This window comes from Dermacentor variabilis, chromosome 1 (assembly GCF_050947875.1).
Source record: "Dermacentor variabilis isolate Ectoservices chromosome 1, ASM5094787v1, whole genome shotgun sequence".
Classification (NCBI taxonomy): domain Eukaryota; kingdom Metazoa; phylum Arthropoda; class Arachnida; order Ixodida; family Ixodidae; genus Dermacentor; species Dermacentor variabilis.
In genome coordinates this window covers 172,973,900-173,001,761 of record NC_134568.1, presented here as the reverse complement: position 1 = coordinate 173,001,761, position 27,862 = coordinate 172,973,900, and the positions used below count along the sequence as shown (strand labels likewise).

Genomic DNA, 27,862 nt, shown 5'->3' with positions numbered 1-27,862 from the left:
ATGCACCACAAAGGTAGCAACTTTATTTTATTACACGCAATTTTTATGTTTGTGTGCTGCACCACTGACACGTTATGCCGAAATGCAAACATCAAACCAAGTGAATGCACAGTGTGAGTTATGTCACGCAGTGATGTCACGAGAGCGAAGCCGATGTATGACGTTTGCCTGGGCAAGAATGGCGATGACAGGTGTATACAAAGAAAAATGCGTCACATATCTGGCTATATTTAAGGATTGTATACCTATTGGGTCACAATAGCACATACCCAACCCGGAGGATCGGCCAAGGATAGGTATTTATACTCCATGGCAAATATCAAATCGCTACATCAACGAAAAATCAGATAAGTCAAAGAAAGCCTTGAATATAGTGCGCTGTTTTACAATGAGGTCTCTGTGGTTTAGAGATACCCACGAGCCGGCATGCACACAGGCTTTATGCAGTGATTTATTTATTATGCAGAATAGAGGTTCGCTCACTGGCACTTTACTTACTTAGCATCCAGGGCTAATAAAAGCCCGTTTGCTAGAGTTTGCATTCGGGACGCTAATAAACGTCATAGACAAGGAGTCTTTTTTAGAGTTAGCAAAATTTTTAAAAATCGCCTGCAGAATATAGCCCAACTCTATCCATCGAGTTGGCTTACGTAATAGCTGGACATTACTTTCAGAACAGATAGAAATGCATGATTGGGAAAAATGCAAACAAAATTTCACCATCAACTTTTAAGCCATTCACTTTAGCGCGCAGATTGCAATTTACGAGTTGAAGCCAGTGAGTTTTCAGGGCACACCCAGTTGGAAGGAATTTTGAATTTTTAACCGCTTTCGACATATGCGCTGTCATACTAAAGGTAAAAATGCCCTGTTGTTCCACTTTGACAGAATGGTTTTTATGTACTACAACAAAAATAAGAGGAACACCTACAAGCGTATTTCGTTAGACATTTTGAGAACGCATATCACAAAACTGGTGTCATTCTAAGCGTTCATTCCAAATGCATATTTCTTACGAAATCACTGCCTACAATTCGTCAGCGGGAATATCTGCAGCAGAGCAATTAGCTTAAACATAAATCAGAAAAATTTGGAAAATATTTTTACGTATCTTATTGCTCGTTAAAATAGTTTTCAGTTCTTGGAGTATTTCAGCTCAGGAGTACAACTGTGCTACATATCCCACAGGAGATTTTTTTAAAAATTATTTGAGCGGAGCTGTTTATAGCTTGGGCTCCGTGCATTTTTCTTGTCCGCCAAGAAACATGTGTCAGAAAAAGCTATCATGTTCAGAAATGGCTCGAGCCACTGCTGACGCGTTCGTCGTGCTCGTCTCTTTACACAGATGGCTCCGTTGCCGCTCATCATACCAGCGTTTCCATACTAATACCCTCCATCTGCGGAAGCGCTGACGGTACCGGCCCATTGCCAGTCGTTGGCTGATTGCGGTCTTAAATTCTTTGCCTCAGTATAACATGAAATGAAAACAGGAATGTATGTAACGAATGTATAACACGAATGAATGCTGACGTAAAAAAATAGACATGTTTGCGTACTTTTCGTCACTGTGACCGCCGATCGAGACATTGCATGTGTTCGTACCCTTGTTCAAAATTCTGTCTCACCTCTTTGTCGTATGCTACACAGCTTCACTATTCATCCACCTTCACAAAGTGGCTAATCATCTTTATATTTGACCAAGCTGCAGGAACGCCAAACCCCAGAGGGAGGTGAGTTGATAGGCGAAGAAAGGTTCACTGCAAAAAGACTGAGCTACGTAACTATACCCTTCTGTCATGGCGTACACGTTTGTGGCTGCGACTTATTTTTGCCATTACTGTGCAGTGGTTGCAAGGAATAGACAATGAGCATTAAGCTTTGAGTAAATTGAACATTCTGCTTTCCTAAAGTGCACTCATTTCACTTCTCAGTGAAATGTATCGCTTCAGAGGACCGCTTTGGCGAAGTCACTAACGCATTAGACGGGACGGACGTTTGACATGGGGCGTTTCGGTAGTACTTGCGAAAGTTTTTCCCCGTAACTGTTGTAATGCTTGCACACAATAATTAAGTTCTGCATATAATTGGGGCGGATGATTCAATATCTTTAGTGAAGATACGTAGCATGGCTGACGGTACAAAAATGAATATTTAATGAATTTAAGGCGAGGTGGCAGAAGCAAAGAACCAACCGAAGTCTAAGGAAGAAGATCGCTGAGCTCAACAGGCAGATCGAGGTCCACTGCAGGGTGCTATGCACCCAACAGTCGAACGAGGCCTGCAACGAAGCCGACGGACAGATGCACAAGGGCAAGACGTGGAACATGCTGCGGCACCTCCTCGACGAAACCAAGACCAAGGGCCACCAACACAACAACCTGGCCAGGATCCTACACAAGGCAATCTGCGAACACGGGGAGGACGAGGTCAAGCGGCGCTTGGACGCCAAGTACCTAGCGACCACCCCCACGGAAAGACACCCGGATTACCAAGGCAACGAGAACGAGACGCTAGATCGAGACATCCAGACGTGGGAAGTCAGAGTTGCCCTGCAGAATCTCAATGGCAGGTCCACCGCGGTTCCCAGTCGAGTGACCAACAAAGCGCAGAAGAACCTCAACGAAGCGGCCATTTAAACGCTCACGAACTTCTACAACAAGTGCTGGCAAGAAGGAAGGCTGCCTAAGCAACGGAAAGCAGCCAAGACAATCCTCATCCCCAAGCCTGGCAGGCCGCCCAACATAGAGAACCTCAGGCCGATATCGCTCACTTCGTGCGTGGGAAAGGACCTCGAGCACGTTCTCATGAACAGGTGGCAGCGTTACCTGGAAGAATCGGAGCTTTACTCAAATTACATTATCAGGTTTCGGAACAAGCTCGGGACGCAAGACGCCATGATCTTACTGAAGAACGAGATCATCGATGATACGACGGGCACCAAGGACAACAGAGCCATATACTCGGGCTGGACTTGCAGAGCGCCTTCGATAAAGTGAGGCACTCGACTATCCTTGCCCAAGTATCCAGGCTAAACATGCGCAGGAGGACATACCAGTACATCAAGGACTTTCTGACGGAACGGACCACCGAAATCTGCCCCGGAGACCTGCAGCTCGAAGAGAAGAAGCTGGGCAGCGTCGGAACTCCGCAGGGCTCGGTGATCTCCCCTCTACTCTTCAACCTCGTAATGATCGGGGTGGCCAACCGGCTAGAAAGAGTAGCGGGAGTCCAGCACACCATCTGCGCCGACGACGTTACGCTATGAGTACCGGGAGGAAGCGACGGACACATCGAGACAACGCTGCAAGAAGCGGTCAACGCCATCGAGGAGCAGCTGGACCGGTCTGGACTCGTTTGCTCTCCGGCCAAGTCAGAACTGCTGGTGATTCCACCGAAAGGAGCGGGCAGGAAAAGAAAGAATATGGAAGTCAAGTACGAGCGTCCCAAGATCACGGTCAAGACGGCGGGAGGACAATACCGGAGGTCGAGAAGATTCGAGTGCTCGAGCTGCTCATCCAGCGAAACCGAGTCAACGATGAAACGGTCAACAAGCTCCCGGGCAAAGCGGCCGCGGCAATGATACTCATCAAAAAGGTGTCAAACAGAACAGCGGGGATGAAGGAGGAGAGCCTGCCTAGTCTCGTTTAATCCTTCGCAGTTAGCCACATAACGTACGTAGCCGCCTTCTACAACTGGAGGCTGAGCGAACGTAACAAGATAGACGCCGCCATACGCAAGGCGTATAAGGCGGCGCTCGGTCTCCTCGGGAGCACGAGCACCGCAAAATTCATGGCGCTGAGAGTCCACAACAGGCTGGACGAAATAGCCGAATCACAGAGAACGGCGCAACTCGAGCGTCTCTCTGAAACGAGAACCGGAAGACAGATACTGCGGGACCTTAGCCTCGAGCCGAGGGAAGGCAAGCAGCAGAAAGACGTACCTATACCGGATAGTATCGACAGAAAGCTCAGGGTCTGCCCGATCCCGAGGAACGTGAACTCCGAGAACAACAAGGAGCGGAGGTTGGCGAGGGCCAGGGCTCTCGTGGACCTCCACGCCAGAGAAGAAGGCGCCGTCTACGTGGACGCGGCGGAGTATCGAGGGAGCAGCGACGCATACGCGGCGGTGGTTGTCGGGGCATCGACGGGTGCAACGAAGACCGCGGCGAGCGTCCGGACTCGAGAAGCGCACCGGGCGGATGAGGTGGCCATCGCCTTGGCCGTCTCCGACCCCGGATGCACTAGTGTTGTGTGACTCTAGAACGGCATTGAAGAACTACGCCAAGGGTAGGGTATGTAGTGAGGCCGCGCGCATACTGCGCAAGGCCGAAGGCATCGCACGCAAAAGTGCTGTGGTGATCAAGTGGTTTCCGGCCCACATGGGCAGTGACGTGTCGGAACGCGGGGATGTGAACCCCAACGAGACGGCCAACTCGGCCGCGCCAGGACTAACCAACCGCGCAGCTGCAAGCACGGCCGACTCGGAGTGTTGGTCGCGGTGCAGTGCCAAGACAAGATGGCCACCTTCAACGAAATAGTGAAGTGGTACAGACTGAACAGACAGACTATGCCATCACATCACCCGGGGCTTACCCGGAAGGAGACAGTGTTATACAGACAGTTACAGACGGGGTCCCTGCTCACCCCGGTGCTAGCTAAGCACGTGTGTCCGTGTGTGAACGCGAGTGACGTGTGTAGACTGTGCGCGAAGGAGAGACCCACCGCGGCTCACATTCTTTGGCACTGTAGCGTAAATCCGCGAGAAGCCAGCGAGAAGACGACGAGCCCGCCGCAGCTAGAGGCTGCAACGTGGAGCTATGATGAAGAGACACAAATCAAGGCCGTCCAGCAGGTCTCGGCAGCTCTATGGAGGCAGCGACCGCGCGAAACCGAGGAGAAAGGGGGGGGCAGCACCCCCAGTAAGGGGGCGGCGGCCTTTTCTGACCCGCTGAAGTAGCGAGGGACCAAGACCTTGAGGAGCACAACGCACGAGACTGACGTAGTGGCCGCGTCGCGGTAAAAGCTTGTCCTCCCTGTGTGGAGGGAGCCAAACCGATTCTGCAGGCATTTTCAATAAAATTGTTCTCTCTCTCTCTTAATGAATATGTAGTTATGATGGGTCTCTACGACATGCACCGAGACATTCTCATCCCACCTTGACTTGCTTTCTATGAAGTCTCCAACACCTTGGCACAAAATTATGTAAATGTCACACATTTATCAACAGTCGATCGCAATTCACGACCGAAAGGGTTATATACGTTATTATGCCTTGCAGACGTAACGTTTTAGCGGAAGAGCCTTAAATTTCAATGCGGTCGCGATATTTGAAGGTGAACTCACCACTCGCCTCTGAAATTTGCGTTGTTATACATAATAAGGACAGGGAGCTGAAAGATGCCAACTTTTCTTTAAACACGTTCGCACGACGGCAAACTCACACTGAAGTGAAAATGACTGGAATACAAGGGTGGCTATCGCATCGTATATGATTGCGACAACCGGTCGAAGGTTGAGGTGCGTGACGGTGACTGACAGGAATAGCCATGGAGCGAACAAGGAGCTGATGCCCAGATACCTGGTGAAAAACGAGGGATAAGTGCAGGATAAGGATAAGTTCTTGGCCGGAACGTATATTAAAGGGCCCACTGAGAGAAAGCGAGGCGCAAATGCAGCAGAAAAAAAAACATGCAGCTCCAACGCACATCTTGGAACCCATGTCTAGTGAGACTTTCGTGCAGCGGTTAATGCAATGCTATAAATCTACCCATTTCATTTCCGCGTCTATTGCGTAAAGGAAGCTGGCACGCGCGCATGCACACTAAAGATTTTGAGACCCTTAAGAGTGTAAATCAGTAAACCCTAAGGGTGCTGTTGCCTACACCCTACAGCTCGGTTGTAATTATAATACGCTAGAGGAACGGCGACCAGCAAAATTAACTTAGGGAGTAAGGGTGCTAGTCCACATTAACACCCGTCTACGTGGGTGTTGGAAGGGTGCACTCTTTTATTTCTAGTACGCATGGAAGGCAGGCACGGCAGTATACACGCCTTCAATTATTACTATGTAGGGCGATTCACGCGTAACTCCTGTGTGCCAGAAGCTTCCAGTTCGGCTATCAAACCCGCCGTCCAATATCCGGCCTTGAAGCTTCGATAAGCATACACAACATCTATACGTGTGGATCACATATTAGTAATGCAGGGTGTATACCGCAAAACCTATCTTCTCTGCACAAATACAACCTAGCAAATTCGACACTTCTGAGTATACGTATCAGCAGCAATGATTACCACGTTTTCCAGATCCATATGATATGAAACATAGACCGGCAAGAGATATGCTGAACATTTTGAAGAAAAATGTAAATATATGTATTGCATGGTACAATAAAGAGTACAAGAAATACATAATTCACATGAAACCTGAACATGCACAATCACTGAGCAGATTTGTAAGTACAAGAACAATTACATTTCTCGCAAAAGTATTTAAAAATATATATATTTATCAAATCTGTACTTATTAAAGGAGAAACTATAGATAGCAGCAGTGAAAGAGCCTCATTTGGCCTCGAAGTGTTTTGTACCACTTAAAGGACTGTGTTTTCAGTATTAGGCTGCAATGTACGAAAATTCAAGTTTTGATGTATTGAAAAAAATTGGATATTGCAAAGGTCACTTGGGAAGTACATGAAATGTAGAGGAAGCACACGACAAGAAAGAAAGATACGTGTTATTTTGCACACCAGTGTCATGGCAATGCATTATGAAAAGTTCATTTGGAAAGTCGATGTAAGGCTTAACTGGCCAACATTTTTGATGTTTGTCGAAATAAGGTTTAAGGCAGGATCATTATTCCAAATTTTCGGTTTTCAATAAGATCACTTGAGCACGAAAACCATGTATAATTTTTAGTGCCTTAGTCAGTCAGTCAGTCAAGAACTTTATTGAGGTCCTGAGGAGTTTAAAAACATTGCAAATCCCCCGCGGGGAGCTCCTCGGGCCGCAACCGTAGGCGACGCCCAAGTCGGGACGGGGACGTGGTGACGCTCCGCCAGTCCTTGGGCCCTCTGGACGGCTTTGAGTTGGAGTTTGAGGTCCGGATTTTTGAGGGCTCCTTCTACATTGCCATAGCATGGGCGCTAGTGAGCAATAGAGTTCTGGGCAGTCTGGGCAATCTGCCGGGATGTGTGTGTTATAGTGACTTAGTAGGCCTCGGGACGGATACGAGTCCGTTTGTAGCATTCGAAACGTGGTCGCCTGCGCGCGTTCGAGTTTGGCGTGCGGGAGCGGGTATTTGATTCTGCCTTTTCGATAGTGTGAGGGTATCTCTTGATAAGTGAGTAGCGGGTGTCCAGCCCCTCGGACTGAATGTCCAGCCCCTCGGAAGCCGTGGGACCGTCGGGGCGGGCAAGCTCTTGCGCACGGTCGTGGGCCGTTTCATTGAGGTTTGGTTTTCGCGGGTGAATGTCTTTGTTCATGTGAGCGGAGAACCAGGAGAGGCATCGTTTTCTCTCTTTTGAGCTCGCTAGGAGTATATGCGCTACTTCTTTACATACGTTGCCGCTTTCGTAGGGCCTAATTGCGGCGCGCGTGCCCGTGAGGACATGGGTAAATGTGGGGCTTGCCATGGCGATGGCTATGGCTATCTCTTCTGCTTTAGCGCTGGTGGTCGTTTTAACCGATGCGGATGATCGTAAGGTTCCATTGCCGTCCACGACTGATATCGTGAAAGTGGATGTGCTGGCGTACTGGGCTGCGTCCACAAATGCGGTGGCTTCACGATCCGTGTCAGTGCGGTCGAGAATCGCGTGGGCGCGGCCCCGGCGCCTACCCAGGTTGTGTTGTGGGTGGGCGTTTCCGGGAAGCGGTGAGACTTTGTAGTTTTCTCTAATTTCGCTCGGTAGTGTAACCGCTTGCTCGAGATAGGGAGATGGCGAGACATTAGCTTCGTTTAGGATTAATCTACCGGCTTTGGACGAGGATAGGCGGAGTATTTGCGCCATAGTCTGAGCCTCGATCACTCCGTCGATGTTGTGCATGCCTAGCTGGTCAACCTTTGCTGTACTTGCTCTTTGTGGAATGCCCAAGACCTGTTTGCTGCTCTTGCGCATGAGTGTGTTTAGTTTCGCCTTTTCTATTGTCGTCCAGTTGTGGGCAGAGGCGACGTAATTAATGTGGCTCATAAGGAACGCATGGTATACGCCCAGAACGTTATCTTCACAGAGACCCTTCCTGCGCCCCGAGACTTTGTGGATGAGTGTGATCATGTTTTCGGCTTTGGCGGTTAAGTGTTTGATCGTGTGTCCGTGGCATCCGGTGGCTTAGATTTGGAGCCCGATAATGCGAATGTGGTTGACTCGTGGAATCTGTTGTCCGTCTCTTGTGTGCAGTGCGATCGGAAGTTCGTCTAGAGGATTTAGGTAGCGGACTCCTTGACAAGACTTGCGAACTAGTAAGAGTTCCGATTTCTTGGAGGATAGTTTCATTCCTGTGTCTAGTAGGTACTCTTCCGTGGCATCTAGGGCAGACTGTAATGACTGCTCCATGTCTGCCAGGGAGCCTCCCGGGCTCCAGATGATGTCATCTGCGTATAGAGCACAGTTTACGTTCGGGATGTCTCGTAGTTTGTCTGCGAGTCCCTTCATCACTATGTTAAATAGTAATGGAGAGATGACTGAGCCTTGGGGTGTTCCGACGGAGCCCAACGTGTAGGCGTCCGACTTAAGTTGTGAGACTCGCAGTCGGGCTTCTCTGTCTTTTAGATGATGAGAACGTTTTCTCGCGATCGTACGTACTCCTGAAATCTCTGGCCGAGGACGAGGCCTGCCACAGACTCCAGTACGAAGTGGTGCGAGACGGTGTCGAATGCTTTCGTGAGATCGAGGGCGAGGATGCCTCGAACGTCTCTTGTTTTAACATCGGAGATCTGTCTCTTTAGGAGTAACATGACATCTTGGATGGATAGTTGGGGTCGAAACCTTACTATGTTGTGTGGGAGGCGGACACTCGGTTTTGAATGACGTGCTCGGCTACTTTACCCACGCATGAAGTAAGGGAGATGGGGCGTAAATTGTCCAGGTTAAGTGGTTTGCCGGGTTTCGGGATGAGAACCACCGTGGCAGTGCGCCATTGCGTTGGCACCTCTCCTGTTTCCCACAGGTGGTTGATGTCTTTCGTGAGTAATGTAATGGCTTGGTCGTCTAAGTTACGTAACATTTGGTTGGTTATCCCGTCGGGTCCTGAGGCCGACCTGCTGTTTAGGTTGTGTAGTTCGGGAGGGGTTTCGCACTTTATGCTCGGGTAATCGTTGGGGTCAGCGTCGCCTAGCGGAAGATATCGTTCCGCAATTTCTTCCAGGAAGGACTCTTCCATTCCCCCTTTCTCTTTATGTGAGTGTAGCAGTCGGTCTTTAGCGCGTGGCTTTGATTATCCTTCGTTTGGCTGTCGTCTAACATGCGTTTCATGAGGTTCCACTTACCTGCGGTTCGCATGTGGCCGTCGACCGCCGAACAGAGTTCGTGCCATTGGAGTCTTGTGAGCTCCGTACAATATTGGTCGGTCTCGGTTGAGGATCGCGATGCGTTTGCGCAGGTGTCTGTTGAGACGTTCCTTTCTCCATCGCGCAAGTATCGAGGCCATGGCCTCGAGTAAGTGTGCGAGGTGAGAATCAACCCTTGGGACCTCCAGTACCGTTTGTATAGTTTTCGTGGCTCATGTTACGTCGTCCTTTATCGCAGAGAGGAGCTCCGCGAAGGAGTCGTACGTGTTCATGTCTTCCTTCCGTAACTTACGGAAGGTATGCCAGTCTCTGAGAGTGAACGATCGGGGTGGGGCCGTCGTGTTTGGTATTTCTGTGCATATGACGAAGTGATCGCTACCCAGGTTCTCTTGCGTGTTTGTCCATGTGTAGTTTGCTACATTTCGGAGTAACGTGAGTTTGCTACATTTCGGAGTAACGTTGTATCGCGTAGCGCCGACGTACCCAATCTGGTGGGGAACATGTGTTCCGTCACCAGGGTGAGGGACAGGTCGTCTATTGCGCGCGAGATGTTGTTGCCGCTAGACTTAATTGTGGAGTAACCCCACGACGGGTGCGGGGCGTTGAAGTCACCTGCGATAATGAGCGGCGAGTTTCGTGCCAATGATGTGGCTTTAGTAAGGATCGCGTGGAAGGATTGTTTGTAGTGCGCGGGGGAGCTGTAGACGTTTAGAACAAAAACGCTTTGTTTTAAGAGTCAGTTAGGTACGAGCTAGATTAGGATCGCGTCGATACAACTGTTTTTCGGTAGAATGTCATGAACGATGTGCGCGAATTTTCTATGAACGAGCGTGGCGATGCCTTTCCTGGCGTCCCTTCCTCTTTGGGAGACGGGAGCGTGAGGGTTTCGCGTAGGGCTTCTTGTAATAGTATTACGTGCGGCTTTTTGGGTTGAATTTTGAGGTACTGTTGCAGCGAAGATTTGCGTTTCGCGTAGCTAGCGCAATTACAGTGCCAAATTTCTAAGGTATGCCGTGTCGTGTTAGCCATGATGGTTTTGCGGGGGATTTATTGGTCTCGAAGGGTTCGTCGTCGTGTCCATCTGTTGTGGCTGACTACCTTTGTTTTTAATTTTTATGGCGACTGGCGACGTTGTTTTAGACCCCCTCTGCACGATGTGCTAGAGTACGAATACTTTCTAGGTTCTCTCGCGTGAGGCGTAGAATTTCGCCTAGGGTGTCTTGTGGTGCATGACTCTCTTCATCCGTGTCTGGGAGCGGAGGGGGTTTGCGATCGGCTGCGCTTACTTTTACGTTTGTCTCTTGTGGTGGTGCTTGTTTGGCAGCTTTAAGGTTTTGAATCTGCTGTTTCGCGTCATTAAGCTGCGCTCTAAGCACTTGTATGGTGGTTCGGAGACCCGCTAGTTCCTGTCGTAGGGCTGTGACTATCTCGCTCTCATGCTCGGGCAATGAAGACCGCGTTACCTGTTTGGTAGATGAGGCGTCCCGTTGCTGCTGCTGGTGTTGTTTCCCTCGTACTCGGTCGGCCCACGTCAGTTCCGTGTGGCCGGATGTAGGGCGCCCCCTGGTGCGGGAGCGGCTGCTTCGGAGGACGCTGCAGCGCTCGGGTGTCGGCGTGACCCAGCGACTCCTTGTGGCCGCTACGGAAATTCCCGAGGTGGCGCTCGAGTCGCTGTGACGGGCGCCGCTCGGTCCTCGGGAGCTGCTGCGTCTGCGGTGGCGTCTCTGTCGCACGATGTAAGGGACTTGAAACTTGCGTGTGCAGTCCTTGTCGGCGGTTGGGTGTGGTCCGCCGCACAGGGTGCAGTGAGGAGTATACTGGTGATCTTCTCTTGGCGTTTTGAGGCCACACTTCCGGCACCACGTGATGTTGGGGTTAGGGCAGACATCCGCGCGGTTACCGATGTTGCCACAGTTGTAGCAAACTTCCGTGTGTCTGCGAGAGAGCGTGCATCAAAAAATGCTTGCACCGCAGTAGATGTAACTTGGTACTTGCATTCCTTGGAAAAGGATTGTCACGGCTTTGGTGTTCTTGATTCTCTTCACCTCCAACTCATTGGGGTTGCGTTTCGTGACGATCAGTTCTCGGAGTTGGGAGTCGTTGAGCTCGAGGTCAATGCCTCGGACTACGCCTTTGCAGGTATCATCGGGTGGGACCGCGGATACTGCGACCCGATACGTAGTATCTTTCATGCGAATCTGTTGCACCGTGAAGTATGCTCTTGCGTTACGTTCTCTGGGGGTGCAGATGATGAAGATATTCTGAGTTACGGTGAGGCAGATGGAGTCTACCGTGAGGTCTTGAGGAGCCAGGGCTGCCGCCATTGCCAGGGCTTGCTCAACCTGCACTGGCGTGGATTTGGCCACGTTGAGACCGTCTCGGGGTCTCACGATTATACGGAACGTGTCCCTCGGTAGCTGAGGGAGTCTCGAGGTAGCGACGAGGCGCTGGTATGCGCTGTTCGTTCCGGCGGTGCGATCGCCGTCCCTTCGTCTGCCACGTGTACTTGACGAACTTGCTCCTTGGGGTTGACTGTCCTTGCCCTTGCTTGGTTTGCGGTTATATGCCGCGATCCAACCCGGGACATTCGCATCTTCCGGCGATATCGTCTCACCGGTGACGATTGTCATGGCCGTGATAAGTGACTTGCGGTGTAAGGCCTAGGCATACCCGCCTTTGCACGCCGAGATTGAAAATTCGAATGGAGAAAATGTTGAGAAAGAGTCCACCCACCGAAATAAATCCGGTATCCACGGAATCCATGTAACTTGCATCCTGCTTTCGTTGCAATGGTAAGCAATTCACTTCCATTTGGGGCGAATAATGTCGTGAAATCATTGATGATATCTGGAGCCGATGTTTGCGCGTCCGCACTAGTCGGCGCCCCACTACACCGCCTTTTAGGGCCTAAATCATTTTTTTTCTTATGGGAATGGGTAGTTGTCTGGGCTAAAAGTGCTGTGTATCAGATTTCCTAATTATCATTCCAGTTTCTTAAAATTTTTGTTTTGTAACCTGTATGCACCGGCCTGTTATACAATATGTCGTTTGAAGATGGACTCTTTCCTTACTATAAAACAAAAGACAGAATCATTACACATTTACAACTGTTTGGGTGCAAAGTGCAGTATCAATAAAAGCGTGTTTATAAAAGCAAACCACTGTTCATTAAAAAATTTTGCCGGCCACAAAAGGTGGATTAAGTTATAATATACATTGTAAATTTCTAAATTATTTGCACTTAGGTGCGGTAATGCAAGATTAGGCCTTGCTGTAGAATGTGAGTACGCAAATGAGCAAATATAGCTTATTAAGTCAGCCATACCCTGGTTATAAAAGAAGCTCCGAATGTATAAGTTCTAAATTTTTTTAAACACAGGCAGCCATGCATAAGTTGATGTTAAACATCACACTGTTAATATTTTCCAGCAAGAAATGGTCAAGTATAAATATATTGAACAGTGTATATTAGTTGATTCGAAATTAGAAAAAACAAATACGGTACACACTTGAGCTGCAAAAATGTAATTTATGCAGCAAATGGTGTTTAGCTTTCAAAAATGAAAAAAAAAATTCTGTTCACGGTTAACCACGAGGTACAGGGACTACATTCTCTGAACATCTTGATCAATAAACTGAGCGCATGGCTATGCTAGAGTATTGCATCCTGCATTAGCAAAATGAGAACAGACTGATGAGAGTTTAGTCTGCACAATTCATTATGACTCTGTACAGCGCGGAAAATTTGATAAGGCAACACGCTCCTGAAAATAACAATCTTAATTTGACCGGGCGCAATGCACAGCTTGTGTAACTGGGCAAGACAAATAAAAGCTAGGAAAAATTTCTATTTTGCAAATTTTGCAATTGCAAGTTACTGTGAAAACTAAACCACTATGTGATTGTGAATACAAAATGGCACATCCAGCCCCAAAAGCAAATAAATTTACAGTAGCCTTTTCACCATAGAAAAATAAGAGTGCATAAAATTTAAAGACACTTTCAACGACATCTCTCAACAGGAGGCATTTGTCCAAGAGCGTGGATGTGACCTCACTATATAAACGACATTATAAAATCTGTGATATATCCATGCATTACACTTTCTAAGCGCTGCAGCTGACAGCCTTACGGGACATGGTACATTAAGACTGAGACACACAAGACATGAAAAAATAATTTTTAACAGAACATTATTACACTAGGAGACAAAGAATACTGTTATACAGAGAGTGCGCACACAAAATGAAAATGAAGAAACCCCCACCGGCCATCTCAGCTGCCCTGCAATACATGTATCCGCCCATCGATCTCCAACTCTCCATTGCAGTTAATCAGGCCCTTTCTGCATCCTAGAATTTATTATTGTGTTTATCTTATTTATTTATTTAGTAAGAATTGGCATTTCGGCACACTTTCCTAGAAAATTTAGGATGTGTTGTGAACTATTTTCCTTCGAGCACACCCTCTTTTCCAATGTGTTAGCATGGCAGTACGCAGACTAGTAGTATTCCCTTATTTAAACGTATTATCGTTCCTCATGCTCCAAATTTCTACTTCATGCTCTAAACAGTACCCTCCTACCGAGTTTATGTTAGTCTCCCACTATTTACATGGCCTTTCTTGGCCTAGACTCTCAACTAGAGTCTGACATTTCTTGTCTCCTAAAACTATCATCTTTAGCTCCAACACATCTTGCGCGTTTCCCCCGCACTAGAGGGGATTGTATATAAGTGTTCACCTATTCAATGGACTGCAGAGCTACAACCATTTCTCATTCTGTGTTTCACGGCACGCATGAGTCGCAATGGCTGCAAATTGGCTACCCCCCTTCTCTCGCTTAAAAGTGCATCTTGACACCTCGAGAATGACCACAAGGATTGCATTTGGTTGAATAAGTGTTCCTGTGCATCTGTATTTTTTTCTCTTGTCTTGTAATGGCTAGGTTCAACACGGTCAAGTTGTCCGTTAAATGTCTAGCCCCAATGAATACATCGTGCAGTTTCAAAATTATGAAACATTCGTTTTTCAAGACTTGTCCCAATTTAAGCACGAGAGAGATTTTAACGATCCAAAAGAGGAACGGTTGCGCTTAGAGACAATGATAGGCCTGCTATTTGCTGCAAAACTCTGTGAAATGAAACATGCTTGCAATTTTCGTGAGCAGCTAGCTCAGTACAAGAAATGGGCGCATTGATTGCTGAAAAGATTTTTTAATGCCCACGAGAGGTTGTGGTTTCATGTAATTTCTTGAATACCCCTGCAGTGTAGATTGAAATCGGGAATATTTTGATTTTGATACTGTATTCAAAACAAAAACAGCTGAAATTTTAAGATTCTGAGAATTATTTGGGAATAAATTATATGTACAGGAGTTTAATGCAATGAGCGAATAACAAGCTCACATCAGAGGGTAAAAAATTACTTTAATGCAAATAACTTGGTAGCAGGAAGTTCATATGAAATTAGCACTGAATGCACAATACAGAATATGATGCTGCAATGCCCCAATCTGTGACTATCTTTGCATAAAGGAAAGTTTTTCTAGCATTATGTCGCTTATTCAACACTTGTTAGGAACACTTATTCAACCACATGCAATGCTTGTGGTCATTCTCCAGGTGTCAAGATGTACTTTTAAGCGAGAGAGGATGGACAGCCAATTTACAGCCATTGCGACTCATGCGTGTAGTGACAGACTCAGGAGTACTCCATTCAAAACAATAATGAATATGATACAGAAACTCCTCCTATAACAAGTGATAAGGTCACAAGGGCCTTTCAAGACATGAAACGGGGAAAAGCAGCAGGAGAAGATGGAATAACAGTCGATTTATTCAAAGATGGAGGAGACATAATGCTAGCAAAACTGACGGCTCTCTACACAAAGTGTCTATCGACCGCAAGGGTCCCAGAAAAGTAGAAGATGGAATAACAGTCGATTTAATCAAAGATGGAGGAGACATAATGCTCGTAAAACTGGCGGCTGTATATACGAATTGTCTATCGACTGCAAGGGTCTCAGAAAACTGGAAGAACGCAAACATTATATTAATCCACAAAAAGGGAGACGTTAAAAAACTGAAAAATTATGGGGTCATTAGCTTACTCCCAGTATTACGTAAAATATTTACCAAAATAATCTCCGATAGAATAAGGGCAACAGTAGACTTTAGTCAACCAAGGGAACAGGATGGCTTCAGGAAGGGATACTCTGCAATGGACCACATCCATGTCATTATACAGGTTATCGAAAAATCCACAGAGTACAATAAGCCCCTCTATATGGCTTTCATAGATTACGAAAAATCATTTGTTTCAGTAGAGATACCAGCAGTCATAGAGGCATTGCGTAATCAAGGAGTACAGACCACTTAGGTAAATACCCTGGAAGATATCTAGAAATTTTACAGCCACATTAATTCTACACAAGAAAAGTAGGAAGATACCTATAAAGAAAGGGGTCAGGCAAGGAGACACAATCTCTCCAATGCTATTCACTGCGTGCTTGGAAGAAATATTCAAGCTACTAAACTGGGAAGGCTTAGGAGTGACACGTGCACTTATCTTTATCGGGCGACCACGTTTCGCCGCCTAACAAATGTTATCGCACAGCGCGGGTCGCGCCTGCATGTATCCGAAGCTTCTGGAAAGTTATGGATGCTTCTATTTGCTGTTGGATGTCTGTTGTCGCCGAACCTTATGTTATCTGATTTCATCGCCTGACGCGAATGGTGTAGAACATTGTCGAAGGCACGCGGGTCCCAACGATTAGTCTGGAACATTCGACGATTGATGTATAAAAGCCGACGCGCTTGACCCATTGATAAGATTTTCGACGATCGCCGACCGTGTTCGCCGCTATTGCTGTGCTATAAGTGTAGCCTGTTTTTGTGGGCACAGGTTCGCCCAATAAAAGTTCGTTTTGTCTTTCACAGTATTTCTACTGTGTTCTTCAACGTCACCACCACGGGACATCTGGTGGAGGTGCTTGTGCGTTCATGTACCGTACGCCTTCGCAAAGCCGCAATCCAAGCCCGATGCCCGAGGACAAAACCAGCATCGCCCAAGACCAGCATGCTAGCCGCCGACTGCAAGGACTGCCCCCAGAGCACGGACTTCTACCTGAGACGACAAAGAAGATTGTTCCATCGATCCACCACCGCAAACGACGAGAACGACGCCTTCCTTGGAATAATAAGCGCGGAAGACTTCACTAAACAGCAGCGAGCAGACCCGGAGCTAAAAGGCCTCGTCGAGTACTTGGAAGGGAACACCGACGTTGTCCCTAGGGCATTTAAGCGCGGGTTGTCTTCGTTCACGCTACAAAACAACCTGCTCGTGAAGAAGAACTCCTCACCAGTCCGCGCCAGCTACCTTCTTGTTGTACCGTCAGCGTTGCGTCCAGAAATACTCCACGCCCTACACGACGATCCAACCGCTGGGCACCTCGGATTCTCCCGGACGCTGTCGAGGATACAGGAACGGTACTACTGGCCGCGTCTGACCGCCGACGTCGCCCGTTACGTCAAGACATGCCGAGACTGTCAGCGACGCAAGACACCACCGACAAGGCCAGCAGGATTACTACAGCCGATTGAGCGTCCTCGTCGACCATTCCAGCAGATTTGGATGGATTTGTTGGGGCCGTTTCCGACGTCAACATCCGGGAATAAGTGGATCGTCGTGGCGACGGACTACCTCACCCAGTTCGCTGAAACCAAAGCTCTACCAAAAGGCAGCGCAGCCGAAGTGGCGAAATTTCTCGTCGAGAACATCCTGCTGCGACATGGTGCCCCAGAAGTCCTCATCACCGACAGAGGAACGGCTTTTACAGCAGAGCTCACCCAAGCCATTCTGGAATACAGCCAGACAAGCCACAGGAGGACAACTGCCTACCACCCGCAGACGAATGGCCTCACGAAGCGCCTGAACAAGACCCTCGCCGACATGCTAGCAATGTACGTCGACGTCGAACACAAGACGTGGGACGCGGTCCTGCCGTATGTAACCTTTGCTTACAACACGGCGGTGCAAGAAACAACACATATCACGCCGTTTAAGCTGGTTTACGGCAGGAACCCGACGACGACGCTCGACGCCATGCTGCCGCACGTCACTGACGAAGAGAATCTTGACGTCGCTACCTATCTCCAGCGCGCCGAAGAAGCCCGACAGCTCGCCCGCCTACGGATCAAGAACCAACAGAGGACCGCCAGCCGACACTACAACCTCCGATGACGCTTCGTCGAGTACCAGCCCGGCGACCGTGTTTGGGTATGGACCCCGATACGCCGACGATGACTGAGTGAGAAACTATTGCGACGCTATTTCGGACCCTACAAGGTCATCCGACGTATTGGCGCTCTGGACTATGAGGTCGTGCCAGACGGCATTTCACATTCACAGCGGCGCCGCGCACGATCTGAAGTTGTCCACGTGGTGCGCCTCAAACCCTTTTACGGACGCTAGCGAACTTCCTTATTTTGTTGTTTTCGTTGCTACGAGTGCTTTTCTTTTTTACTTTCGTTTGTTTGCAGCATCGGGTCGATGCTTTTTAAGAGGGGGGTAGTGACACGTGTACTTATCTTTATCCGGCGACCACGTTTCGCCGCCTAAATGTTATCGCACAGAGCGGGACGCGCCTGCATATATCCGAAGTTTCTGGAAAGTTATGGATGCTTCTATTCGCTGTCTGTTGTCGCCGAACTTTATGTTATCTGATTTCATCGCCTGACGCGAATGCTGTAGAACTTTGTGGAAGGCACGCGGGTCCCAACGATTAGTCTGGAACATTCGACGATTGATGTATAAAAGCCGACGCGCTTGACCCGTTGATCAGATTTTCGACGATCACCGACCGTGTTCGCCGCTATCGCTGTGCTATAAGTGTAGCCTGTTTTTGTGGGCACAGGTTCTCCCAATAAAAGTTCGTTTTGTCTTTCACAGTATTTCTACTGTGTTCTTCAACGTCACCACCACGTGACAAGAGTAAAGATCGATGGCGAATACCTCAACAACCTTCGGTTTGCCGATGGCATTGTTCTATTCAGCAATAATGCAGACGAGTTACAACAAATGAGTGAGGATCTTAACAGGCAGAATATAAGAGTGGGATAGAAGATTAATATGCAGAAGAGAAAGTTAATGGTGAACAACTGGGCAAGGGAACAAGAGTTCAGGATCACAAGTCAGCCTGTAAAGTCTGCGAAGGAGTACGCTTACCTAGGTCAACTAATCACAGGACACCCTGATAATGAGAATGAAATTCACAGGATAAAAATGGGTTGGATCGCATACGGCAGTCATCGTGAGCTCCTGACTGGAAGCTTACCGTTATCATTGAAAAGGAATGTATACAATCAGCGCATTTTACGTGTGCTGCCGTCTGGGACGGAGACTTGGAGACTGACAAATATGCTTGAGAACAAGTTAAGGACTGCGCAAAGAGCGTTGGAACGAAGAATGCTAGGCATAACTTTAAGAGAGAGAAAGAGAGCGGTTTGGATCAGAGAGCAAACGGGTATAGACGATATTCTAATTGGCATGAAGAGAAAGAAATGGCGCTGGGTAGGTCATCTAATGCGCAGATTGCATAACCGTTGGACCATTAGGGTGAGAGAATGGGTACCAAGAGAAGCGAAGCGCAGTAAAGAACGGCAGAAGACAAGGTGGTGTGACGAAATTAGGAAATTTGCGGGTGCGAGTTGGAATTGGTTGGCGCAGGACGGTGGTAATTGGAGATCGCAGGGAGAGGGCTTCGTCGTGCAGTGGAGATAAAAGAGGCTGATGATGATGATCGCTGAAAAAGAAGCAAGGCTCCTTCCAGATGTAGCAGTCATGCATTAAAATAGTCCCGCAGCTGCATGTTTGTATGCTCATATATCAATGTGCCGGCATGCTTTGCAATCTTTATTATTTCAAGTTTAATTGATTCAGGTGTTTTCTTACCACTTCTTGGCAAGCAGCACCAGTGAGTAAAAAATTCAGCGGCAATGTAGCGGAAAATTCGAGAGAAATTCATTAGCCCTATGTTGCAACAATTCGGGGTCCCTAATCTGTGTTAGGCCACTTTCACCACACTGCAAAGTTTTGTTCAGGAGCTCACTTACACATGTACTCCATTTTGAGGAATGAATTCGCACACACGCACGCACGCACGCATACACTCCCCCCTGCAGCTTCCCCTGACCAGCTTCCCTACTGTTAAGGCATAAAAAACCCTGTGTGTAACCAAATGCAAACTTCTCAACCTGCACTTCCAACTTACTCCAGCCATTTCTCGAGAGCCAGGGCATTCCTTCAGGTTTCCCTAGTGCTCCCCATTATAGTTGCGAATTCCAATAGGGCTATAGGCTACAATACAAAGGGCATGAAAACTACCCAGGGAGACCTAACGCTTGTATATGATATCTCTAAAGCACAGAACTTCATATTTTCAAATTCATTAAAGCTTCTGAAGCCAATTGGTATATACGGTCAGGAGTAATGTGAAGACGTGGGATCGTTCCCCACCTGTGGCAAGTTGTTTTTTCATCCACTTTCATTGCCAATAATTTATCACTTCTTGAATTCAATTAAAAAAGTACAAGTAATCTCCCCTATGTTGTGCTTGGTGTCTTTGTTTGCTGGCTTCTCATGGTATGATTAATAAAAATCGGACCCCTCGGTTAACGCCCTTTCGAATGCGGCAGCATTGATGCGTTCCGGTATCATGTGCGGGTTTATTGACCAGTTCCCTTCCCCCCAAAAAATCACGTACTCGTGACGCCTGCGGCGGAGAGGATGTTCCACATCCGACGCCAAGGTTTGTGAGTGGTGGCGCTGGCTAACTCTCCCAATTTACTTCTAGTCGTAACACATAAGTACTCAAGAAAGTGGATGGGGAAAGGGTGCCGCGGTAGCTCAATTGGTTAGAGAATCGCACGCGTAATGTGAAGACGTGGCATCGTTTCTCAACTGCGGCTAGTTGTTTTTTTCATCCACTTTCATTGCCATTAACTTATCATTTCTATAATCCGCGCCTTCAGCGTTGGCACGGTGTGTGAGGAAGCCTGTCGCATACTCGACGGCAAAAGCATTGCCACCCACACTCTCACGTGGTTCCCCGCTCACATGGGATCCATCATGGGAGGCCCCACAAACCTCAACGAGCTGGCCCACTCCAAGGCGCGAGGTCTCGCTTTCCGTGACCATGGAGAACTCCAACGCCGGCCCGCAGTGGTGGAGAACAGAGATCAACCGACCACATACAATGAAATTGCGCAGCACTTTTATCTCGGCAGGAGAGACTTTCCCCTTCCACACAAGAAGTTAAATAGAGCGCAGGCATTGACCCTCAGATTATTGCAAACAGGCTCATATCCCAGCCCGGCTTTATTCCACAAAATTTATCTCGACACCTATGCCACTAGTTCTTGCAGGCACTACAATGACATCGCTAGCCTGGACCATATGCTCTGGCGTTGGCCCTCGTTACGAGGCACGGAACAAATAAATGAAGACAAGTGGCTCTCCGCTATCAAGAGCCCCGATGCCGGGGCGCAACTATGGGCTGTCCAGAAGGCCCACGATGCGGCGGTCGGGCATGGCCTGACTGTCCCAACGTGGGAGCGGCCCGCAGCGCGCTGAGTCGCGTACCTCAGGACCTTCATTAAAGTTGTGCATCCATCCATCCATGTAATTCAATTAGTAAGTACAAGTAATTTACCTTATGTTTTCCTTGGTGTCTTTGTTTTGTTGGCTTCTCATGATATGATTGATAAAAATCAGGCCCCTTGGTTAGCTCCCTTTCTTCCCGTTCCTGTAGAGGTGGTACATCAGGTACAGTCGACCACGAAAGTTTACGAACCACGGGATCTCAGAAAACGTTCAATGTCCGAGCAGCCTGTAACGGCAGTCAGTAAAACCGAACATCACAATGATGTTCGCATATACTGATTGAGGCTGGAATTGCGGACACGAGGCTGCGTTGGTAGTGCGCACAGATATTAAGTTCTTTTTTCACGATTTCGTGTTCCGTAAAACTTTGTGAATGAGTGTATACTTCATTAATCTATCGCTTCTTTAAGGGAGTTCCTACTTACGCACGGGAACAGCAAAATGCCGTCGGAGCAGCTAGGATTTATAATGGAAAGGACTACTTCTTCGAAAATAAAAGTTCGTTCACGAAGAAAAATTGCGGTTTCTCGAAGGTGTTATATATTGGCGCTCACTTTGCGGACAAGGAAATGTGGTGTGTATATTGTGAAAGCGTGAGTTTTAATTTTGGAATAAATAAAATTCGAAAACAGGTGCGCTTCGCTCGGAAACTTCCGACGCCACGGAAGAACAATGCCGCGCTGTACGAGAGACCGGCAGCGATTAAGAGGCCTCCGCGCCGATCCTTCCGGTTTCGGTGCTTCGACTGGCGCAACGAACATGGAACAAGTAGCCTGGGATCAATAATTAATTGCGCTGATTAATGGCCGCGCTGCACCGGACTTCACAAGAAAAAGTCCGCGCTCGGGTCGAACCACGAAAAGGTGCGGGCTTACCAGCATACGTTTTCGTAAAAAACAGCGCAAGAGTTTTTCGCTAACGTCAGAGACTACGGCTCTGACGTGCGCCACGCGCGCGCGCCGAATGGCGTGCAAGCTGCTCAGTTGATTAAAGCCTCCGAGTGCATACCGTGAGACAAATTTTGGGTCGCGCAGCGGTAAGCACGCCCTTGCTATTCAGTTTTTTTTGTTTTTGCAAGAGAGAATGTTAATCGGCCACTCGGTAATCACTTCCGCAGGCAATTAAGGGGTGCAAAGTAAACGTTGTTTGCGGCTCAAGAATTTGACTGAGGCAATATATGGGTTGTGCATAATAACATCCCTCGCGCTTTGGTCAAGCGATGCAGAGAAAAACGTTGAGTGGGATGCACGCTTACAAACAACACAGTAATGTCAATAACCTTTCAATTATTCGCAGCAGTCTTCTGCCTTTCCATTTTGACCTTGCTAGCCGAAGAAAATTCAATGAGACAACGAACTTATGCTATCTACCTACGGCTATGACATTATAGGAGATACTGGCCCCGGCTAACTCCTTTACAATTCTCTCTTGCCATCGCGTTCCTTTGGGCGATTCGCTTGCTTTTGCCGCAACAAGAGGGGTAGGTTATACATACCCCCATGATTTGATCAGTGCTCAGCTGTGCGTTTAAAGGTGGCAGAGGCTTGGACGCAAGAAAAAATAATGTTAGACAGAGAAGGCAAATTTAAATAAATATCATACGCCCCATTTCTTGCAGAACGCACGCAGTGTGGGATCAATGTTATGAGGTGCCGATGTTATGGTTGTCCATTCGTGTGGCTCATCCCTGCGTCTGTCGCCAAATGAAAACGAGCACGAGACCTTGTGCAAAGTGACCTATGCGACATAACGCACGCGTCAATAATTTCAAACAGCTAGTTGACACGAGAGAAGCGCACGTGCGATGTGGCCTAATACCAGCAACGTGATTGGAAAGGCGATGATGAGCGCTTTGACATTCTGGTACTTACGGGGCTGCATAAGTTATAAAGAACTTGCATGTAGGAATGCAGAACCAAGTGTTCCTTACGCAGTCACATTTCATTCAAGTAGTTTTACAGTTGAAATACCTTTATGATCAAAGTCTCTTCCCACCACACTCTACTATTGATAAAGTGTATTTGTATTTGTTTGCCTCAGTTTTAGAGGACTATTTGCTTTGTCAATTGCTCTGTAGAGCGTTAGTTTTGTGCTTGTAGACGCAGTAAGGCTGTTTCGGCTGTTATTAATATGTGTACTTCATGTGCGTGCGCTTTTAATCATCTATTCGTAATAAATACCCTGATGGCCACAACAAGTTATGTGCCCAAAAACACTGAACATTATTTTATAAGCTGCTGAGATGCCATCTTATTTCGGGATCTGCTTCAACAAACTCTTCAAATCAATTTTTATCTGAATCCTAATTACGTGTGATATCTGGTGCCAAGTAGTTGTAGCTATGTGCCGTTTGATATGTTTTTGCTTATAAGAATGCCGTACCTGTGGAAGACACGCATGATGTAGCGAAATGCCAAACTGATGATTTTCTAAGCAACTCATTTCAGTCAAATGATTGTTCAACTAAAGGATCTATGTGAACAAATTGAATTTAGTCCAGAGTGGTAATCTGTATTGATAAGGTATTTATCTTTTCTACCATTTTAGCGGTGATTGCGGAGCTTAAATTTTGCCAAAGCAGCGTGTCTCAAGGACCAACAGGGACTTCAAGGTGCTCTTCTTGCGTAGCTTCCTCGTCGTCGCCGTGCAAGTAGAAGGCAATGATTAGCTTTTGTTCTTACATGTGTTGCACAAGACTCATTTGTTACCTGAAATAAATAGCATAAAAAAGGTTGTATCCTAATGGTTAGAGCACCAGTCAGCTTTGATTGGACGCCATGGTTAGATCTCACTTTCAGACACGGGAGTCTTTGTTTTGTTATTATTCCGTTATGATTATTGAAAATCATCAAAATGATGCGATACCGGAACGAATACGTTCCCACGGCAAAGTGACTGTTTTGCACATGCGCGATATCAGCAGTACAACCTCGCTTTACCGCCTAGATCTTCATGCAGGTTCAGAAAATGTCAAAATCTCTTCCACAGATAGCGAGTGAAATTATGTATGCTTCGCTACATTGTTCTGTATCAAATGTGACACCTCATTGCCTTTTTTTAATTACGTACTCATCGCTCTCATGCTTTCTCAGCCATAGTTTTAGCTAGAAACTAAATTTCAAACGTAAACTACGAGCTCTGATTTCGCAGGCCTGTGGAGACCGTGTATTCAGAGCTGTTCATGTCAAGCAGAAAAGCTTTAAAGAGAGACGTGAAGGCACCTTTAGATGCATGCCATTCCTGGCGTGCAATTCAGTTGGGCCGAGGTATGGCCCGTACTGCGAAATGTGGGGAAAAGCAGTTCCTGTGGTTCGGATGCAGCCTCATGTCAAACTATGCAACCGCGAACCCACAGATACCGCAGCTGTCCTTAGATTGTATGCAACCAAATGTCTCTGTGTTCGGTAGCTTTATTCCACGCCTGAGATAAATTCTACCATTAAAGACAAAGCCTACCTTGTGCCATATCTTTCTATTCTTTACTCCCGTCTCCCTTCCCCAATGGTGAGTAGCAGCTGAGAAACTTCATTCAGGCCGACCTCAGATTTTTCTATCATAATAAATGTATCTCTCACTCTCTCTCTGCGACGTTTTATTTATTCCTCACTAGGTTGTGCAAGGTAATTATGGGCAAGGCAGCAGCAATACAGGCCAGATGTTCAAACGTTGTCTCTTCTTCATGCAGCTTTTCACCGGCTTGGCTGCTTTCCCGGAGTATACTACGAAGGCCTTCCTCACCCGCCGTGGTTGCTCAGTGGCTATGGTGTTGGGCTGCTGAGCACGAGGTCTCGGGATCGAATCCCGGCCACGGCGGCCGCATTTCGATGGGGGCGAAATGCGAAAACACCCGTGTGCTTAGATTTAGGTGCACGTTAAAGAACCCCAGGTGGTCAAAATTTCCGGAGTCCTCCACTACGGCGTGCCTCATAATCAGAAAGTGGTTTTGGCACGTAAAACCCCAAATATTATTATTATTATTAAGGCCTTCCTGTATGCATCACCACTCACATGTCAACACGCGCTGATGTTCCCGCATGCGCGCGATGACTGCCCTATCTCCGCCCTGGAAGATAGTCATGGTCTGTTCACCGCTGCGTTCGACAAGATACTGACCTCTGCCATCGGTGACGTCAGCCTGGATGTTGCGCTAATGCGAGTCACGACGCTGTCTCCGTTCAGTATAAAAGCTACGCCGCAGCTTCATCGCTTCAGTGGGCAGGGCAGCAGCAATACAGGCCAGATGTTCAAACGTTCTCTCTTCTTCATGCAGGTATGTTACCTTAAGAACGCTTATTGTATTCGATCTGATAACCGCTTCTTATTGCTGATGCCTTGCCCACGGAATGTGCTTCTGCATGTATTTCTGTATGTGCTGATCTTGTTTACTGCATCAGCAGCCTCCTACTGAGTGGCGATTTTGAAAAAAAAAACCGGGCCCTACAAAACGCTCAGCCACTCAAACAGATGATTCTGGCTCTATGGTATTCGAAATGTTCGCCCAGCTTCTTGCCGGGCAAAATAAGATAACAAAGGATATAGCAGACATGAGAAAATCTATCGACGCTCGATTTGAGGCCATTGAAAAACGCATAGTTGATCTTGAGCAGCAGGCGCCCACGTTTAGCACAGCACACTACGATAATTTACAGAGCCAAATTCAGAAAATGTGATCCACTATTAACGCACTTTCTTCCCAAAACGATGATTTAGAAAATCGATCGCGTCGCAACAACCTTATTCTTTAAGGTCTAATAGAATCTGAGCATGACACTAATGAATCGCTGCAATCGGAAGTTAAGAATTTTTTTACTGACGTACTAAAGCTTGATTTTCCCCAAATTCAGCGACTGCATAGGCTTGGTAGATATAGAGGTGGGAGACCTCGCCCTATCATTATGAACTTCCTAGATTTTTGTGAAAAGATTAGTGCTCTAAATAATGGCTATAAGCTAAAAGGGTCTCAGTGGCGCTTATCGGAAGATTTTCTTCAAACGTGCGCTTCATCCGTAATGAACTATGAGAAGCTACAGCACAATTCCGTAACAATGGTTCAGTGGGACACCTCAGGTACGACCACGCGTTTGTTGATAATCAGCTCTACAATTGGGATGTTGTTTCCAACTCTCTTGTAAAAGCTCCTGATCGTACCACTCACCATCATTTACCACTCTCCCAGGGGAACAATCCTTGACTTAACAATGACAAGCAGGATAAACTTTGTATATTAAATCTTAATGCAAGAAGCCTATCTAACAAATATTCAAGCTTTTCCTCTTTGGTGGCATCACATTCCCCGAATGTTATCGGTGTTACTGAGACCTGGTTGCATAGCGACATCTTTGACTGCGAAGTAACTCCTCCAGGATATAACGTCATAAGAGTAGACAGGAAAGCGCGCAGAGCCGGAGGCGTTGCCTGGTTTTTGCGCTGTGACCTACAGTTTTCTGTACTACAATCCCCACTTGAAATCGAGGCGGTCTGGTGTAAGGTGCACATTAATGAAACAAATGTAATCATTGGTGTGTTTTATCGACCTCCCAGACATGCCTCTAATGAAATAACGATCCTTAACGCGTTCATCCAAGAGCGCGGTTTTGGCTCTTCAAATTTAATCTGCATGGGGGACTTCAATGTACCTAACGTTTCGTGGGCTTCATTATGGGTAACTGGTGATAACGTCCCTCTTTCTAGAGAGTTTCCTGAATTTTCACTATCCCTTGGATTGACAAAAATTGTATATCTAACCCTACTAGAGAGTCCTCCACACTAGATTTGATTTTCCTAAATGCACCGCTCTTTACAAGCGGCTTTGAGTGTGATAGTACGGACGGTATTTCCGATCACAAAGCTGTTATTGCTACTATTAATCTTTCAGTTTCAAAGCGCCACTATGAATATACCAGTTTTTACGATTATAATCATGCAGATGATACGTCCGTACTTGATACATTAAGCATTTCATTCGACACATTCTCCTGGTTATGCACTACCAGTGATATCAATGCTATAGCATCCCATTTTGAAAACATTGCTCATACTTGCATAGAACGCTATGTGCCATTAAAAATAAAAAAGAGAAATCTGGACCTTCCTTGGATGACAAGGGAAATACTGCATTTGAAGCGTCGAGTAGCCAGAGCACGTCGGAAGCGCCACATGAGTGCCGAAACGAATGACCAGTTCCGCTTTATGAAGGAAGAACTCCGTCAAAAAATTGACGCAGCTAAGAACTATTATTATCGGTTCACTCTACCTAATTTAATTAAAAATAACCAACGAAAATTTTGGAGCTCAATTTCGCCAATGAAAAACACCACCCAGACATTTCTATTAGAAGATTCTGAAATAAGTGATCCTGGACCTCTTGCTAAAGCATTCAATGAATATTTTCAGTCTGTATTCACACAGGACAATGGCGTAATTCCTCTCTGCTCCACGACAACTAACATGTCTTGTGCAATTAACAATGTTACGATATGTAAGCAAAGATTCCTGAACCTTATTTTAAATCTTGACACCAAAAAAAGCTGCAGTCCAGACAATGTCAACAATGTGTTCGTTCATCGTTATGCGCCTTGGACGTGTCAATACCTCACATTGATTTTTGAGAAATCAGTATCTATTTGTACAGTTCCTTGTTCATGGAAACGGGCTAGAGTCATTCCATTGTTCAAATCTGGGCGCTCTTCATTGATTT

At 47.1% G+C, this 27,862-nt stretch overlaps 1 pseudogene; it reads left to right on the top strand.

Moving 5' to 3' along the window:
• The first annotated feature begins 2,804 nt into the window (after window positions 1-2,804).
• Window positions 2,805-4,956, top strand: LOC142572472 (uncharacterized; annotated as a pseudogene).
• Window positions 4,957-27,862: the final 22,906 nt, after the last annotated feature.